This window comes from Tupaia chinensis, unplaced genomic scaffold, assembly GCF_000334495.1.
Source record: "Tupaia chinensis unplaced genomic scaffold, TupChi_1.0 Scaffold000154_1, whole genome shotgun sequence".
NCBI classification, from domain to species: domain Eukaryota; kingdom Metazoa; phylum Chordata; class Mammalia; order Scandentia; family Tupaiidae; genus Tupaia; species Tupaia belangeri.
Genome location: NW_006159625.1, coordinates 182708 through 202295, shown reverse-complemented (window position 1 = coordinate 202295; position 19588 = coordinate 182708).

Here is a 19588-nt window from a genome sequence, read left to right as displayed (position 1 = left end):
ACTGTCTCCTACCTTTGAAAGGAATTGGAGCCCATGAATTCATTTAGTCATAAATACCACAGTTTTGCATTTCTGTACTTTCAAGTGTTTCACTAGCTGTATCTAAGACCAACTCCTTTTGTCAAGCCTCACAGGAGGTTTTCTTCCCTTTAGCTGTACTAGGCTCATCCTTCTGTATATATCCTTGGCTTGATCTCTTTTCTCTAAGAATTTTCTTGTTTCTTTCCCCATTTCTAATGTATTTTGTTAGCTTTTCCTTGCCTGCTTGCTCTTTTTTTGAACCCTATCCCCACTTGGGTTATTTTCCATAGTCATCTAGGTGCCGTAGCCAGTGCATACCAACTTGGCTTCTGAGAGCAGATTGAGAGCATCTTAGGCTCGGTAATGTCACGCTTCACACTGGTAGGTTGAGAGTGCCCACTATCGTGGTGTTATTTACATTACGGGAGGTGGCAAATGCTACAGCTCATATTCCTTTCCACCCTCCAGCACTGGTTGTTAAACCACTGTTGTAGTCCCTCACACCTTCCTTTACTACCAGCTCTGTAAAGGAGTAGTCAACTCTAAATCTACCAGCTGCTTCACTTTCCAGCAATTCTCTGGAAATAGACATCTTTTCTTGTTTCAACTACAAGTGTTGTAACAAGAGATGGGGATTAGAACATTTTCCTTATTGTTTGACCTCCAGGATACATTTGATTCTATTTCTGACAATTTCTTGTCTAAAACAAGAAAGGATTCATTCCATAAGTATGATGTATGGACCAGCAAATTCTAGGACTCCTCCCCTTTATCCTACCATTTTTTTTCCCCTGCTGCTTTCACTAGATCCTCTGTCTTTGCCACTAATTATTGTTGTCCTCATAATTTTGGTCACAGTCTTCTACACTTTCAAAATTGGCTCACTCATCAAGGCCTATAGCATCAAACCATTCCATTAATTACTGCCAAATGTAAAACTCCAAACAAAACATATTTATTATAGACTTTGACTTTTTGTCATGGGGAATTAATATTTTTCCTTGCTTAGATCCTTAATTATTGGGTCGTCAGGAGAATCATGACACATTTTTTGCATTGAAAAATACATTATGACTTTCCAGATACCTATTAGCTGTTGCAGATAAGCTTTTTCTAAGTTTTTCTTTTAAATATTTTTGAATTTTGAAATTATGATTTCAGTTTATAAATAATCATTCTGTATCTTTTTAGGGTACAGTATACCTTTCAAAGCATGCATATTGTGTGTAATAATCAAGCCAAGGATATAGATGTATCTGTTTTCTTCCACACTGAACTTAATGTTGTATACAGTAGATAATCGTTTTTCCAGCCTGTTTTTTTTTTTTTTTGGAAGTATATAATGAATTGTCAGCAGTGTGTTTACTCAGCAGTAACGTACAGTTCCATAACCTACTTAACTTGTTTACATGTATTCCTGTATCTGTTGCTCATTCTCTCTTGACCCATCTTCACTCCTTGCTCCGTGGAGCTTCTGGCAGTTACCAGTACTCTCCCTGCTTCTATGCCATGGAGTGCTTTAATTTCCACTATAAAGTGCAGACATTGGTATATGTTAAGTGGTACAGACAGTATTTATCTTCTATCACACCCAACTTTTAACATGAGTTTCAAATTGGCATACCCAGTTGCTATAATAATATAATGACTTACTTATTTCATAGGCTCTTGAAACGTAACATGTCAAAACGTTAATTCATTTTCCCTCCTTAATCTTAATTTATCTTGTATAGTATTTATCCAGATAAATGGTCTCACCACCCACCAGGTCAGCAAACTGAAAAAACTGGGAGTCATCCATAATCTTTGTTTTTATTCAGCTTGCAAATCCAGTTAGTCACTGAATATTCTTCTGTTTCTTACCATCATCCCATCCTCATCCCCAACTACCTTCTTTTAGGTTCCTCGTCATTTCTTACTTAGATTATTATAGTTTTTCTTCTAATTTTTCTTCCCGTCTCTTTCAGACTCCTCAGTCTCCTTTCCCTATGCTGGTAGAATGATACGATTAAATCGGAACAAATTCCTTCACTACTTAAAAACCCTTCCATGTTTCTTCAAAACCTGGAGAATAATGTTTTTATCATATATTAATCTTTTACTTAGAAATAACAGAAGACCTCCTGACCCAACTGTTTATGCCAAATGGAACTAATGATGACTAAAGATTCCAAGGAATGGATCTGGGTTAGTTGAAGTCAGTAGGAATTGTTTTTTCTTCATATTTTAGTTTTGTCTTCTACCATGTTGACTTCAAGATGGTGACTACTACTGTAGTATGGATTTTCAACTTTAACATGCAGTAAGAAAGTAAATGAGAAACTTCAAACCTTTCCATCAAGAGAATCATAATCATCTCATTGTGGGCCATGTGCTTACCCCTGAACCAAATATCATTGCTAACAAATTATAACATATTGTTAGGGCTGCATCCAAACCACATGAGAGTTACATTGTATTTCCAAATGGGAATTCAAACTGTAGCGAGACCATTGTGGGGGACATTAGGAAAGTGACCACTCATAGGGAAACCTGATAGTATGTACTGAGTTCTTTATATATTTCAGGCACTGATTTAATATTTTGCATGAGTTAACTTATTTAATCTTTTCAACACCTTCACAAGGAAGATAGAAAACTGATACACAGAGGGATTAGATAGCTTGCCTAAGTTAGACATAGTAAATGACGGCTGTGGTAAAATACAAATTTCTAATTATTGCCTTTCCTCTACTCTATTATCTAGTAAATTCCTGAGAATATCTGTAAGCCAGATGACTGAGAGTTCAAAAAATTAGCTTAAACATGTCAAAAAATGAGTGTGTCACATTTTCAGAGTTATTAATCACTGAAGATTTTCCACATCCCCTGTATCCCACATCATCCAACATCTTCGGTAGGTGTTACATAGAGGTGTCCAATGTGGTTGGAGTTCCCTTGGATATCAGGAAGTTGGTAGCTCAATGTTGGGGTGGGAATATGATGTTCTGTTCCTAACTGCCTGCAGCAGGAGTCTGCTTCCCAGGAAGTACTGTTTCTCTTCTATTTCCTTCATAGAGGTCTCCATGAAAGTCAGCTAACACCCACTCTCGGGAGTGGACGGGGGTAACGTAAAATTCTGGTCTTTCTCTCAGGCGAAGCAATGAACAGGCAGAATTTAGTCAGCTGGTACATAAAAGCTGAAATCTTGCGTATAATGTGTAAAAGTACAAAAATCAGATTTCTAGGTTTTTCTAGAAAGTAATTACCTGTATGACTCCTTTTTGATTTGCTAGCACTTATATCCCTTTCCAGTCTTACCTTTTACCATAAGCCCATAACTTCCAGCCCTATACTCTTTTTTTTTTCAGAGAGGATTTTGCTAATAGGGCGCGTGCGCTCGCCAGACAGACAGAGACAGAGAGACAGAAAGTGAGAAATCACCTCCCCCAGGGAGATGGCCATGCTGCAATCCCTTCTCCTCCATTCTTCTCTCGGGATCTTGGGCACGCATGCACACACGCCTGGTGTGAGTTTTAAGCCACCGGGTCCAGGAAGCGAACCGTGGTTGACTACGTGGGAGCCCAGCGACATAGCCATTACGCTAACTGCTGGTCTCCCAGCTCTATACTCTTAGGTTCCAGCATGCTGTTATGTGCTTTCGTGTCTCCTATGCATCTTGGTTAGTTTTCCACCCTTTGCATCCGAAAGGTTATCTTTCAAAAGCTGTGTTAAGTGTCATCTTCCCAATGAACATTTTCCTAAAATCACCCTTTTTGTGAGGAAACAGCTATGCCTCTTTTGGTGCCCCAACTGTACTAAGAAGAGTACATCTGTAGCTCCAATAACTCATGTCTGTATTTCTCTTTAGGTGTGTCTACTTCTAATGTGCACAAGAGCCTTGCCTTGAGAGCAGGAGCACATTTTATTAATTCTTATATCCCTAGAAAAGTATATGACACCTAGCAGAGACTCAATAAATATTAAATAAATGAATGAATAATGTAATAAATATGCAGAAACTACCATAGGGTCTCTTAATTGGCAGCAGTTAGGAGGGTAAGTTGGAGTCCTTGTGCATTCTCTTGCTTATTAGAGAACTACCTAAGCCTGGACAATTTATAGAAAAGTTTATAGAACTACCTAAGCCTGGACAATTTATAGAAAAGTTATGGTTAGGAGATCTAAGGCTTGAGAAGTTGCATCTGGTGAGGGCCTTTTTTATATTTAAAAATTTACATTCCATCATTGTATATTACTATAGCTCACAATATGGTTTTTCAGAACATGCATGTAGTACATGCCAGTCAAGTCAAGGATGTTGCCATATACGCCATTCTCAACAGAGAACTTTACAAGCTTTTGTCTGTTAAGGAAGTTTTCTTGCTGATAGGTAGCTTGGTGGATAGCAAGAACTTCAGTAGAGTAGAGCTTGTTTTTGTCTCATTCTCTCTTCTTATAAACCCACCAAGACTTACTTAATCATGAGGTAAGGGTCCCACCGTTATGCCTAATTACTTCCTGAAGGTTCCATATTTCACTATAATAATTGGATTCAGTTTCTGCCCTCTCAGGACCTTACAATGGCTCACATAATTTTAATATTTGCATTTTAAGGGTCATATTCAAACCATAGAGTTAGGTGATGCTTCTCATTCTAAGATTTTAGATTGGAGACCATTAAACACTTCTATCTGTGCAATACAGATAACCTTCACTATCTGAAATTCTCCTTTCAAATACTGTAACACGTTTAAGTATGTGTAAACATGGAAATGCTGAAATTATAGGTGAGTCCATATAGGCGAATATAGAGTGTCTCTTATAGGATCATGTCAGTGTCCTCTAAGGAAGTCAAAAAACCTGTGAAGAACGCTGGCAAGTACAAAAATTCTAGAAAAACCTCATGAATTAAGAGAAACATTGGTATACAAAATATACCAAGAAAGGGGAATCCATAGTATGCATACACTTGATCATGTATGATGCTTACGATTTTTTCTATGTGTGAAAAAAAAATTACAACAATCTCATTCAAAGGGTCTTCAAACATTTCATGGAAAATATGTACTATGAAAAAAAACTGCATAGATTGCACCAGAGTAAACTCATACTTTAATTGCGATTTTTCCATGAACTGTTTGAAGTCCCCTTGTATTATGATTATTGACTTTTTTTTTTTTTTGAGAGGTTTTTGCTATAGGGCGCGTGCGCTCGCCAGACAGACAGAGAGAGACAGAGAGACAGAAAGCAGGAAATCACCCCCCAGGGGGGATGGCCACGCCACAATCCCTTCTCCTCCATTCTCCTCTCGGGATCTTGGGCACGCACGCACACGCGCCCAGCGTGAGTTTAAGCCACCGGGTCCGGGACTCGAACCGCGGTCGACTACGTGGGAGTCCAGCGACATAGCCATTACGCTAACTGCTGGTCCTATGATTATTAACTTTTGAAAACTTCACTGTGTTAACAAGCATACCATAGTAGGAATGAAAAGCTAGAGACTTATTTCACGTAGTAGATCATCATAACCATTGAAACTTATATATAAGTAACCTTAGAAGATCTGAGGAAGGGAGGAAAGACTTTGATTATTTGAATTAAGAAATTGACTTTCAAGTGCAAGCCTGGGGTAGTACAAACATTTTAACTATTATGCAAGTCATATCATTCAAATATCACAGAGGAAGCAGACTCTTGGTGATGAGGTTGCAGTGCTTTTCGTAGTGGATCATAGACATTGGCAAAGGTAGAAAACACATTTTTTCAGTAACAACAATTTTCTTGATAAAATTTGGTCTTTTATAAATAAGTGTCATCAGAAGGTATTATAACAGAGCTAGGATGTTAAGCATGCGAAGATATGCTGACATAATTTTAAAGTGAAAATCATCAAGGTGATTATAAGCAGAAACTTGTCTACCTGTGTAACTCTGAGTTCCCTCAGGTACTTATGGAAATGTTGAATAGTGAATTGTCTATTGTGTGGTTTTTAAGTCTAAAATCTGGTTGAAAAAGAGGCATGCAGTCATCATCTGGAGTCATAGTTTCTGACAGTTCATTCATTGGGAATATGAAGTCTCAGAACATGAGTTGGGGCTGAGATTTGAAAACATTTTATTTGGTACAAAATGATATTTGATATTTGATTTGATATAAAATAAAGAGTCATGAAGTTGCTGTGAAGAAACCCAGTTTGGATGGTAAGCTAAGAAAATTCTTTTTTTTCAACCTCAGCGTGCATATCTGAACTATCTTTTCCACCCTTCGTTCGTTCTGTCGCCAGCTGTGGCTTCACTGAACTTCCAGGCACTTTCTGTTTAGCACCAAAAGATGGAAGGTCTTTAGTTTTCAGCTGTAATTAAGTGTGTCTGTGCTTCCACAATGACAAAAGAGAAAAGCCAGTTCTCCAGACTCAAAGAGAAGTGAATTGATTTTGATCGGATTGGGTATTTTTGAGTAATACCCTAAAGATGAAAACATTTGCCTAAGCAAACAGTGACATGCAAATATTTTTCTTGTAATCTGTATCTGTGAAAAGTGCCACCCTCTGGGATTGCAATATTCCCTAAGAAATAGGTATTGCTGGTGCCTATAAGCACTACTGAGTATCAAAATGAAAGCTCCTGCTTTTAAGATTTCTTCTCTTGGAAGTAGCCATTTTCTTTCATTTATCTATTATTGGAATCTGAATCTTCTAGGTAGAAGCATTCATTGCCAAACCAAATGAATATTAATTTGCATGACTGTAAATATAACAATTCAACCCATTAGTTTAACAGATGTTTATTGACTATTATGTCTTATAAACAAGGATTAAGAAAAATAATTTAAGGTATTAATTATTGCTCTTGAGAAATTATAGAATGTGCATAAAATAAGTTGAGTTACTACTGGATTTCTTTTGCTTTTGTCTTTCTTTAAAAGATATAAAAATAAATATATTTTATATAAATATTCCTGTATCTGCACTCCCTTCCATCCTTTTGATGTAACAAAAGGATGCTTCCCCATTCCCATGCCAGAACCTTGAAATTCTAAGTTTCTTAAATAAATAACTATTGGGTCATCGGAAAGTCATGATATATTTTTCTATGCAACATGCATTATGGTTTTTCCAGATGACCCAATATTTAAGTAGTTAAATAATATATTATTACCACACAGTGTTCTCCTTTCACAAGTATATCATAAGACAAGTGAAATCTAATAAGTATTATAATAGAAATATGTATAACGTGTTAAGGGTGCAATAATGAAAGGAACTTAATTCCTCCAAGTTTTAAATTATAGGGAGTTTTGATACTTGAACTGGACTTAGTAGGACTGATCATATTTCTGATCAAGAATGAAAGTGGGGGACCAGCAGTTAGCGTAATGGCTATGTCGCTGGACTCCCACTTAGTTGACCGCGATTCACGTCCCGGACCCGCTGGCTTAAAACTCACGCTGGGCGCATGTGCTTACGTGCGTGCCCAAGATCCCAAGAGGAGAATGGAGGAGAAGGGATTGCAGCGTGGCTATCTCCCCTGGGGTGTGTGGGGGGGAGGGGGGGTGATTTCTCGCTTTCTGTTTCTATGTCTCTGTCTGGCGAGCGCACGTACCCTGGCAAAAAACCTCTCCAAAAAAAAAGAATGAAAGTGAGAATATAATGATTAGTCTGTTAATTCTGAATCATACAGGCATGGAAGTGTTTAATTTATTCAAAGAAACGAGGCATGTGTTGCCAGGGCTTGGGGGAGTTGTTCAGAATGAGTATCAACAGGGTGACCTGGGAAGTGCTCTGAAGGGTCTTGAAGCAATATGAAAAATTGCTGGAGAAAAAAAAGAAAGAAAGAACAACTATTTATATTACATTCTTAAATACACTGTGTTCATGGGCTGATTTTCCACACTTCTTCGAAGTTAATTTTGAACATTAAAATGCTTATGTACTGGGAATATGGAAAGATTCATTAAATGTGCCTTAGATATTTTTTCCCTTGAAATGTTTATTTAAAAAAAATCCAATCTGCTGCTTTGTTTCTTTCTGTTTTTAATTAAACTTATTTTTGGCAATTCTTTTTTCTGGGTAATCTACATGGGATTGAACCTTTAGTGACTCATCAAGAGTTTATTGTAAATTCTAAAAACACTAGGTAGTTTAAGATATTGCCCTTTTTAAAAAAGGCTTATTTATTTAGTGCTACCCTTGAGTACAATAACATACACTTGAAAAATGTGAGTTTTGAACTAAGAATTCAGTTTAATTTTTTTTTTTTTTGGAGAGGTTTTTGCTATAGGGCGCGTGCGCTCGCCAGACAGACAGAGACAGAGAGACAGAAAGCAAGAAATCACCCCCCAAGGGGAATCGCCACGCCGCAATCCCTTCTCCTCCATTCTCCTCTTGGGATCTTGGGCACGCACGCACACGCACCCGGCGTGAGTTTTAAGCCCCCGGGTTTGGGACGCGAACCATGGTTGACTACGTGGGAGTCCAGCAACATAGCCATTACGCTAACTGCTGGTCCCGAATTCAGTTTAATTTTGACTAGTTTCAACATGCTGTGCTAGGCCATCACCCTGTAGAGGGTGGAAATAAATTCACGAATAGGAGTCATCTAACATAAATGACAGCAAGCCAGAAGATACAGGATAGACCATGCTGAAGAGGTTCTTAAGTGCAATATTTGGACTGAAAGAGTTAGCCGAGGTTTCTTAGACAAGGAATTTTCATGTGCAAGGGCTTTGCCTTAATAGAATTAATCTGTAATATGAACTGGGGGCTTACAGGCAAGTTCAAAGACTGGTGCAATAATTTCTAGCCAGCAATGTATGGATTGTGTGCCATGGAAGAGTAGTGCTCAGGGAGATGCTTTAATACTCCCCAAATGATGATATGTTCTCCATCAAACCCTAAAGATTTTAATTGGCCCTCAAACCCTTTTTATTAAAAAAAAAATATCTTTCCCAGGGAGGATATTGGCCCATTCTTAAGAGTTAAAAATATGGTTCAGGTGTTTTGAAAACTCTGAAAAAAATAAAATAATAAGGGCTTGAACTTGGGCAGTGGTAATATGAATAGAAAGAAGACAGCTTCAAGACATAGATAAAAAGTAAGATCTTGCAACTTTTTAATGAATAATTTGGAAAAATTATTTTAGAAGTCAGGAAGGAATATTAACTCCAGAGTTAGAAATTTGAGGATTATCTACTGAGAAAGTCACATTACTTAGAACCTTGAAGAATATAAACATATGAGAAGATGGTATGGGACCAATGAAAAACAATGAAAGTTAGGAGGGCCTGGGTATTTTAACATCCTGGAAAACAAGTGAAGAAAGTTCAAGAACATGTGGACCAAGTAGATCTGACAGAAGGATGTTGGAGTCAGTAAATATTGGCCAGATGAGAATGTTGGAGTGGAAGTCAGAAACACAGTAGGGTGGTGAAAAGGGGAAGGTGATGGAGGGAGAGTAATGTTTTGTGGCATTTGTCAGTGAAGGGAAGAAGTAGGAGAAAGGAATAGGTTGAAGTCATAGTTGGATCTAGGAAAAACTGTATAGAACCAGAGACATGGAAAGGAAAGAACCAATAAATGGCAGAAATTAAAGATGTAGGCAACAGAGAAACATAAGGATTGCATCGTGGTTCAGGAGATCAGGCACAGGTGGAAAAATTGTCTTCATAGTTTATATAAGAATAAATGAATTTTTTCTTATAAAATTATATTATCTGATATAGTTATTTGTTCTAGACAAACTAATCCCACCCAGACTGTTCTAGGATGATCTTTGCAGTGATTAATTTATTTAAAAATTGCTCTAAGATCCAAAACCATTTCTTTCTGTGACTATGATAAATACTTTCTGTAATTTGAATATAGGAGATAATTCTGAAGTGAATGCTTAGGATAATCACAGATATAACCATGTTTATATGATAAATGCTTAAGACCAATTACTGACATGCTCAATGAATAATACTTACCATGAAATGATTTTAATACAAGTAAAGTGACAGCTGCACTGCAGCAAAAGGACACATAAAGCTTTGCATTAGCTTGTCTCCAAGGTTACCATCTGTGCTGATCTGAAGTTTCAATGTGTGGGATTTGTCAACCAGTGCAAAGACAGTATTTTCAGAGTAGGTATCAGCAGAGGGTAAAAGTAGATTGAAAGGTACTTGAACATTTATTGGGCTATGTCCATGTTGACCTTGGTCACACAGTTGTTCTAGAGAGATACATGTCTTTCTATCCTATTAGAAAGTCTGTGTAATAATTGCAAAACTAACTAGAAGGTCGAGATGTTTGACCACACTCTCTATATACAACAAAAACATGGGAAATTTTTATCACATGCTACTAAACTATAGCCTGGAATAAACTGAGAAGTAAAATAGATAAGAAAACGGAATGACTTCTAGAGTTTTGATAATTCATATTTCGTATTTAATATACAAGCTTCAAACAAATATTAAAAATTAGCTTTAAAAGTATAAATATTTTAGAAGTCTAGAACCTATATAAGTAGTCACAAATTTTAAAAATTGTATTTTACACTTTAACAGGAAAAGAGATATTGCTTTTAGTTCAGTCTTCTGTAGAATTTTACATTTTTAAATTTCAATATAGTCTTACTTTTTTGAGATCTGTCCCAGGCACTGTGTTAGGCTTTAGATTTGCAAAGTTATTGAGATTTGCTAAAAGTCCTCAAGGAGTGTACAACCTAAAGGGAAATAAAGAGCAACATCAAGGAATTAAACTACCTTGTCTAAACGTTGGGATGGATTAAGAACAAGGTGTCAGGAAAAACACATGGGACACACCTAAGGAGGATGAGGACAGTTGGGAAGAAATGCTGTCCATATTGAGGGCTCATAAGTTAGAAATTAGTGAAGTGCAGGGGGTAAAGGAAAGACATGAGTATAACAGGCAAAGGGAATGGAAATGTGAAAATCCTGTAAGCTAAATAGACAAATGCATTCCAGAAAATGCAAGGCAGTTCTGCTGACATACAGCTAAACTATAAACTGAGGGACATCTAGAAAGGAGGTGAGGGCCTCAGTGAGAGGAAAGCAAGTGAGGAGTCTTGTAAACCATCTCAAGGAACTGGTACTTAACTATGAGCAATCTGAGGGTGTTGGGACAGATAGTCGTTATCAGCAGTGTCTCTTTCTCCTTGTTCTTCCTCATCATGATCATCATCGTTATCATTATTACCATGATCAATTTTTGAACTATTACAGTGTGAGACAATATTAAGCACTTTTAATTCATTAGAAAGAAATCTTACCATCATCTTGTAAGTACTACTAATATTCTCATTTTAAAATTAACGGAAGAAGCAAGAGAATGTACTTAATTTTTCCAAGATCTCAGGATTTCTAGGAAACACAGCTGGAAATCACACTCAGATGTGTCTGATGTGACAGTCTCTGCTTCTTTACTTTATAGCTATTATGAAGAAAATGACTAAATTTCACAAAGTCCTGTCAGCTCACAGTGTACTGCAGAAGAACGTGTTGGATGAGACCCAAACTGGAGAGGAGGGGCTAGTTATGAGGTCATTGTGACCATCCAGGCCTCAGAACACAGTGGATGGATGTACTGGGAAAAAGTAAAGGGGATATACTCCAATGATACCTCAAAGGTGGAACCAGTCAGACTCAGAGAAACTGGATGTGTGGAACAATGTATTTCTGGCTTGGACAGTGAGTACATTTTAGACAGTGTATTTGTAGAATCCACTGTGTATATTGGTACTTCAAGAAGCAGTAATGCCAAAATGATTATGTTTATATATTGCTGGTAGAAATGTAAATTGATACAATTTCTAAAAAGGAAATTTACCAATATGTTGTAGAATTAAAAATGTGCATACTTTGGCCTTGAAATTTTACTTCTAAATTCTAATCCACAAATATACATGGACATTATATCATGTATACAAGGATATACACTGCAGCATTTCATGTAATTGCAATATATCGGATATATATATTTTATGTAATTGCAATATATCGGATATAAATTAAATCCCCTCTAGTATAAGACTGGCTAATAAAATGAGAGTAAATCTGTTCATGAAATATTTTACAATTCTTACGGGAATGTTGGTATACACGTACATAGCTGTATATAATGCAATTATATGTAATTATGCATATGAATTGCAATTGTATATATGAATGTGACTGTGTATGTGGAAGAGAAAGGTACAGATAAAAGTGTGTAAGATGCTACCATTTTGTCAAAACCAAGTAGATAGATAGATAGATACGTTGATGATAGATAGGCAGACATAGAACTAGATATAAATATTACAGATATCCATAATATAAATCTGATACGACGTTCAGAGGACAACAAAGTAACATCTCCTTGATTTTGCTCTCAATGTATGTTTCTAACTTAAGAATTAATAATGATATAAATTATAAAAATTTAAGGTAGAACTCCCATTTCTTTCAAAATCTTCTAGAGAAATATATACCAGATGAAGGGAAAAGGCACACTTTTAGTTGGGTTTCCTTTTTGAATCATGAAGGATTTAACTACATACGTATTCAGACTTTTCATTTGAAACTATTTTCCTAATGATTAATTTATATTCTTACAAAATCCTGAAGTTCCTGAAAGTCATAGTACACGTATAAGGTTATAATAATAAGTCAAGGTTGGAATTATTATTATTTTTTTTTTAAGAGAGGTTTTTACTATAGGGCATGTGTACTCGCCAGACAGACAGAGACAGAGAGACAGAAAGTGAGAAATCACCCCCCAGGGTGGATGGCCACGTCACAATCCCTTCTCCTCCATTCTCCTCTCGGGATCTTGGGCACACATGCACACGCGCCCGATGTTTTAAGCCACCAGGTCCGGGATGCGAACTGCGGTCGACTACGTGGGAGTCATAGCCATTACGCTAACTGCTGGTCCTGGAATTATTATTTTTGAGTCATTGGAATCATATTGGTGCTAACATATTACATTTCGCCCATAATTTTAAGACTTTTAACATTTTTACTTTTTTTCTCGTTTTGTTTTTATTTATGTATCTCCTAATCAACAAATTGATACTGAATATATCTGTGGTATACAACTAACATTTTGATACATGCTTTCATGGTGGAATGGCTAAATCAAGCTATTTATTATTTGTACTATATTACATGCTTTTGAGAACATTCAGTCAGAAAAGCTCTTGCACAGCTGTATTTATTGTGGCATTATTCACAATTGCTAAGACATAGAACCAACCCAAATGTCCATAAACAGATAAATAAATTTATTTATTTTTAAATTTATTATTTTTTTACATTCAATCACTGTGTATCATTACATCCTACCAAATGAATTTTCCCATTATAAATATACTGTATATTGGTTTAGTTAAAAACATTACTATACACATTATAATCAATAGATTTCTTTCCATTTTGGGTCATTTAAATATTTTGTTTCTTTCTTCTTAGCCTTGATTCCCTCCCTCACACCCACTCTCATTCCCCACCCTCCTCCTACAGTGTCTCCAGTATCACCATTGCTCTCCCTGCTTTTATACCTTCCAGTCTTTCAGTTTCTGCCCGAGAGTGCTAACATTAGGTATCTATTGAATGAGGACATACAATGCCTCTCTTTCATAGTCTGACTTGCTTGCTTCACTTAACAGTAAATCTTCCATATATATATATGACACTTTTTCAATCCATTCATCTATTTGTGGACATTTGAGTTGGTTCCTTGATGTCTTAGCCGTTGTAAATAATGCTGCAATAAACAGTGTTTTAAGTATTTTTCTGACTGAGCATTTTCCTGTCCTTTGGGTAGATACCCAGGAGTGGAATAGCTGAATCATACAGTAGTTCTATTTGTATGTCTTTGAGACACCTTCATATTGGTCTGCACAGTTTATATATTATATTATATTATATTATATTATTTATAATTATTGGAATAATTTACATTCCCACTGACAGTGTAGAATTCTCTTTTCAACACAGCCTTGCCAGCACTTATCATTCTTTTTTTATTTTTTTAATCTTCGTCATTCTGACTTAAGTTAGGTAGATACCTCATTGTGGTTTTGATTTGCATTTTCCTTGTGATTAGGGATATTGAGCATTTTTTCACATGCTTTTTTGGCTGTTGGTATGTCTTCCTTAGAGGGCTGTCTGTTCAGCTGATTTGCCTGTCTTTTAATTAGGGTGTTTTTTTTGTTTGTTTGTTTGTTTGTTTGTTTGTTTGTTTTTTGTGGGAGTAGGCTGTTTGAGTTCCCTTTATACTCTGGTGTTTGTTTGTTTGTTTGTTTGCTTTTTGTGGGAGTGGGCTGTTTGAGTTCCCTTTATACTCTGGTTATCATTCCCTTATCTGAGGCAGTTTGGAAATTTATTGTCCCATTTTAAGGGTTGTTGATTCATTCTGATTATTGTTGCTTTTGCTATGCAGAAACTTTTTACCCTGATGTAATCCTACTTTTCTATTTTGGGGATTATTGCCTGTGCTTTGGGGGGTTTTATTTAAGAAGTCTTTTTCTATTCTTTTGTCTCCAAGTGTTTCCTCTGTATTTTCCATCAGTAGTTTTATAGTTTGAGGTCTTAGGTTTAGATCTTTGATACCTTTTTTAAAAAATAAAATTTGTATATATTTGTGGCATACAGTACAGTGTTTTGATATATGTATGTGGTATGGCTAAGTCAACCTAAAGAGTATACCCTTCACTTCATTCACTTATCATATTTTTATGGTAAGAATGCTTAAAACCTACTCTTCCAGTAATCAAGTATGTAAGACATTGTTATTAACTATTGCCACCATGATTTACAATAGTCCTTTGAATTTATTCCTCTTAATTGAAAGTTTGTGTCCTTGACCAGTGCCTTACCAATCTCTTCCACTGCCCCTTCTCCTGCCTATTCCTAGCCTCTGGAATCACCCATCTATTCTCTCCTTCTATGGATTTGACTTTTTTAGATTTTACATATGTGCAAGATCATGAGATGGTTGTCTTTTTGTGCCTAGCTTATTTGCATAATGTCCTCCAGCTTATCTATATTGTCACACATAATAGGATTTTCCCTGTTATGGCTCAATAGTATTACTTTGCATGTGTGTACAAACATGTTTTCTTTACCCCTTCTTCTGTGTTAATGGACATAGGTTGATTTCATATCTTCGCTATTGTGAATAATGCTGTAATGAACACAAAATGCAGATAAGTCTTTGAGAAAATTATTTTACTTCTCTTAGTTATATACACAAATATGAGATTGCTGGATTAATGTAATTCTATTTATTTATTTATTTTTAGAGAGTTCTGCTACAGGCATGTGTGCTCACTGGAGAGACAGAAAGACAAAAAGTAAGAAATACCCCTCAGCGAGAGTGACCATGCCACAATCCCTTCTCTTCTATTCTTCTTTCAGTATTTTGGGCATGCATGCACACACACCTGGCATGAGTTTTAAGCTGCTAGGTCAAGGACTTGAACCACGGTCAGCTGCATGGGAGTTCAGTGACATAACCATTATGCCATCCACTGGTCCTAAATGTAATTCTATTTTAATTTGTAGGGAACCTATGTACTGCTTTTCCTAATGTTGTACTAATTAATATTCCCTCTAACAAGGGGTGCAAGGGTTTTTACTGCGTTCTTACCAACAGTTGTCCCTTGTCTTTTTTATAATAGTCATTCTACCAAGTGTGAGGTGATATCAAATTGACATTTTAATTGGCATTTTCCTGATAATTAATGATGTTTAGTTTGCTTCATATACCATTTGACCATTTGTATGCTTTTTTATAAAAAAAATTGTCTATTCAGATTCTTTGCCCATTTTTGAATTAGGTTATTTGTCTTTGAGCTATTGATTTGTTTAAGTTCCTTATGTGTTTTGATTATTGTCTCCTTTCCAGATATATAGTTAGAACATACTTTCTGGTATTCTCTCGAAGAATATGTCATAATTTTTCTGATGATGTAGTAGAATCTATGGCTGATGGACTATTTCTAGGATAATTTCATTTGGATTTGGAGCTGGGTCATGTGGTTGCCATTGGGTCTGCAGAAGGATTTAAGGTGGCAGGTCTTTAATCAGGGCTCTGAAAAGCCTGGATTCTGTCTGGTTCCTGAGTGGACTGGGCTGACTGTAGGTTCATAGACCTGGCCTTGGGATTAGGGTTTGCGTCAAGGTCTACACGCAGCAGGTCTTGTACTATGCCTGTGGCTGATACGGATTTTTTCCGGATACTGGAAAGGCTCCTGCTGGGTCACTGGATGAGTCCTAGGTAGGCCATACTGCACTGGACTGCAGCAGAGAGGCTGGAGCTGGGCTGCAGGCTGTTCTAGGGGCTCCAGCTGAGACCTCGGTTTTCAAGCCTGTTGTTCATGGAAGTGTATTTCCCAGCAGGTTCCTGAGAGCAGTCCTGCTCTCAAACTACAGTTGAGTAGGAGTAGAGCTGACTTATAGGACTGTTTCAAGAATCACAGTGGGACCAAGGTCAGTGGGTCTGCATGCAGGGACACAGAAGACTTGTCTCTCTTGGGTCTCTCTATGGGTTGTACTTGTTGCTATCTATAGCTGAAAAGGGCTGGAGTTGCTTTTCAGGAATGTTTTAGGATGTATTGTGGGATCATAGATTGGCTAGTCTGCTTGTAAGGATGCAGGCAGTCAGGATAATAAAAGAAATCCACACTGTAAGGCTCAAAAGACTCTAATATTTTCTTGATGATTTGTTTTAGTAACATATATTTTGAATCTTTAGCATAAAAGTGCTTTTTTTTCAATGCTTAATGCATTTTATTCATCACTTTATCCTCATTATCTTTTATAGTATCCTGAGTGGAATTTGAGTCTATATGTACCTCATCACCTGTACAATAAATCACTTAAAACTAAATCAACAAACCATTGGCCTAACTCAATCGGAAAACTTCTTATGATGTTTGGTATCCTCTTTGGGGTCCAAGCTTTCTTTTCTCTAGAGAAAGAAATATAATTTACCACATATGTTGGATATTCAGGGAGCATGTGCATTATGGAAAGACTGTAGATTTAAAGGTAAATTCTTATTTAATTCTATTTGCAATTCCTTCATATATGTAGTGCTTATGGTCAAAATCTTTAATCATTTTGATTTTTCTCTCAATTAACTCTTTATGGGTTTATTGACTGAAACATGGAATATGTAAAACCTATATTTATTATGTAGCTGGTTATTTAAGCCAATATTTGCAGAATTTTAAGATCTTAAAGATACAAAAGCACCTATGTATTTATGTGAGTAGGTAAAGCAATTGCATCTTTTGATTAAATAAAATCACTTTGCAGAAGTTCTTTTATGCATTAGATTACAAAATGACAAAGTAATTGCAAATTAATGAAATTATTATAATACTCCTCTCATCCGCATTTGAAGCCTAAAATCTTACTTATAAATAAAATTATTAAACTAATTATTTTGGGGGACCAGCAGTTAGCGTAATGGCTATGTTGTTGGACTCCCACGTAGTCAACCGCAGTTCGAGTCCTGGACCTGGTGCCTTAAACTCACGCCGGGCGTGTGTGCATGTGTGCCCAAGATCCCGAGAGGAGAATGGAGGAGAAGGGATTGTGGTGTAGCCATCTCTCCTGGGGGGTGATTTCTCGCTTTCTGTCTCTCTGTCTGTCTCTGTCTGTCTGGTGAGCGCATGCGCCCTATAGCAAAAACCTCTCCAAAAAAAAGAAAATAATAATAATTATAATTTTGGTAAAACATCATCTCAATAATTCATTAAGTTCAAGGGCTATTCACATTCTTAGTAAATATTTAAAGTGTGTGTGTGTGTGTGTGTGACTTTTATTAAATTTACATACTATTTTCCTTACTATTGCACTTAAAGAGTAATCTAAAGGAAAATTGTGTATCACTTAAAATTTATAATCCTGGCTGGCTTTTAGGGAAAAATCAAATTATTCCATATATTTCAAAAGCTTTTCCTAACATGAAGACATGCTGCCTTTCTCTTGTGACAAAGGGGCAGATGGTGGCTCTTAGTAATGTTGAATTTTGGCTGAAAGCTATGAATTTATATTCAAGTGTGGAGACTAGTTTTGGAGATTTGTATAAAGATTATGAATCATCAAAATGAACAGAAAATTTAAACTTGCCTCAAGATCCTAAAGATGTTTTTCTCTGGAAGGAATGCATTGATAAGCAAAGAATCATTTAAAGTCATTTAAACGAATAACTAGCCCAGGACTGAGTCCAGTGCAAAAAACATCACATGATAAAAATGCAAATGCAACAAGCATTTTTTTGTGGAGTTATTCAACTAACTATACTTTATTGCAAGTCCAGTGAATGCATGACATGTTGCCTATCTTTAAGGAAATGAATCAGATAATTATACATTGTAAATAATATAAAAGATTATATAATGCCAGTATGGCTGTCAGAGTGATTATTGTAATCACTCTCAATTGTCACTATGGATTTTTTTTTTTGTACTTTCATTTTTGTTTCTCATCTAGGTTTAAAGTCGTAGAAAACTAATTCTGAAATATTTATTTTTCAAATCAACATATATTGGGGTGTTGGAAAATTCATGACATATTTTTGCATAGAAAAGCATAGAGAAAAATGCATCATGACTTCTGACAACTCAATAAAATAAGCTTAACGAATTCCTTATTACTAGTTATTGCAGGTCAAGGACATTGAGAAAAGATTGCACTTTTTTATGTTCTTGCCTGAATTTTAGGAGATTATTTTGAACTTTAAGGACTAAAACAACACTCTAGAATAAAAATTGTACCAGAGTTAACCATACAAGGAAGACTTCATACATACTATTGCAGTAGAGGAGAGAGACTTAACTGTCCTGAAACAAATGACAAAAGAGTTTGAAATGATGGATTGAACTAGTGGAAAAGTACTGGAAGATCTTGTTGGGAATGGAGAAAATTAGTCAACATGACTAGGCTGTATGTTTGCTAATTGGCATTTGCTGAAGTTAGGCTGCTGCCTTCCCTCAGAGACTAAAAAATGGTGCCATCTTTTTCAGTAGTTACATTTCAAAGTGCTGGCTTCTAGGTCTTTCTCTCTCTCTCTCTCTTTCTTTTTTTCTTTCTAAACTTAATCACTATACATCACTTTGCTTGCAGGTGAAATTTACCCAACATGAATACGCGCTTCACACTAGTCCAGTTGCTGATCAAACCACAATGAGATACCACCTAACTCCAGTCAGAATGGCGAACATTAAAAAAATAATAAATGCTAAATGCTGGCAGGGATGTGGTGAACAGGGAACCCTCCTACACTGCTGGTGGTAATGTAAATTGGTCCAGCCCTGTGAAGAATATGGAGGTTTCTCAAAGATCTACAAATAGATCTACCATATGATCCTAGGTCTTTAAGAAGGACATTTCTGAGTTATAAAACTGGCAAGAGGCTGAGAGATTTGCATCTCAAAGCAGCAGATACAAAATTTACAATTGCAAGTTTCTTAAAGTAAGTAAATGTGCTATGAAAAGGGAAATCAGGAGCTTATAATCAGGAAGATACCTATCTAACTTTTTATCAAGTTGAGGAGAACATTAATACTATATTGGTTGGCCCTTA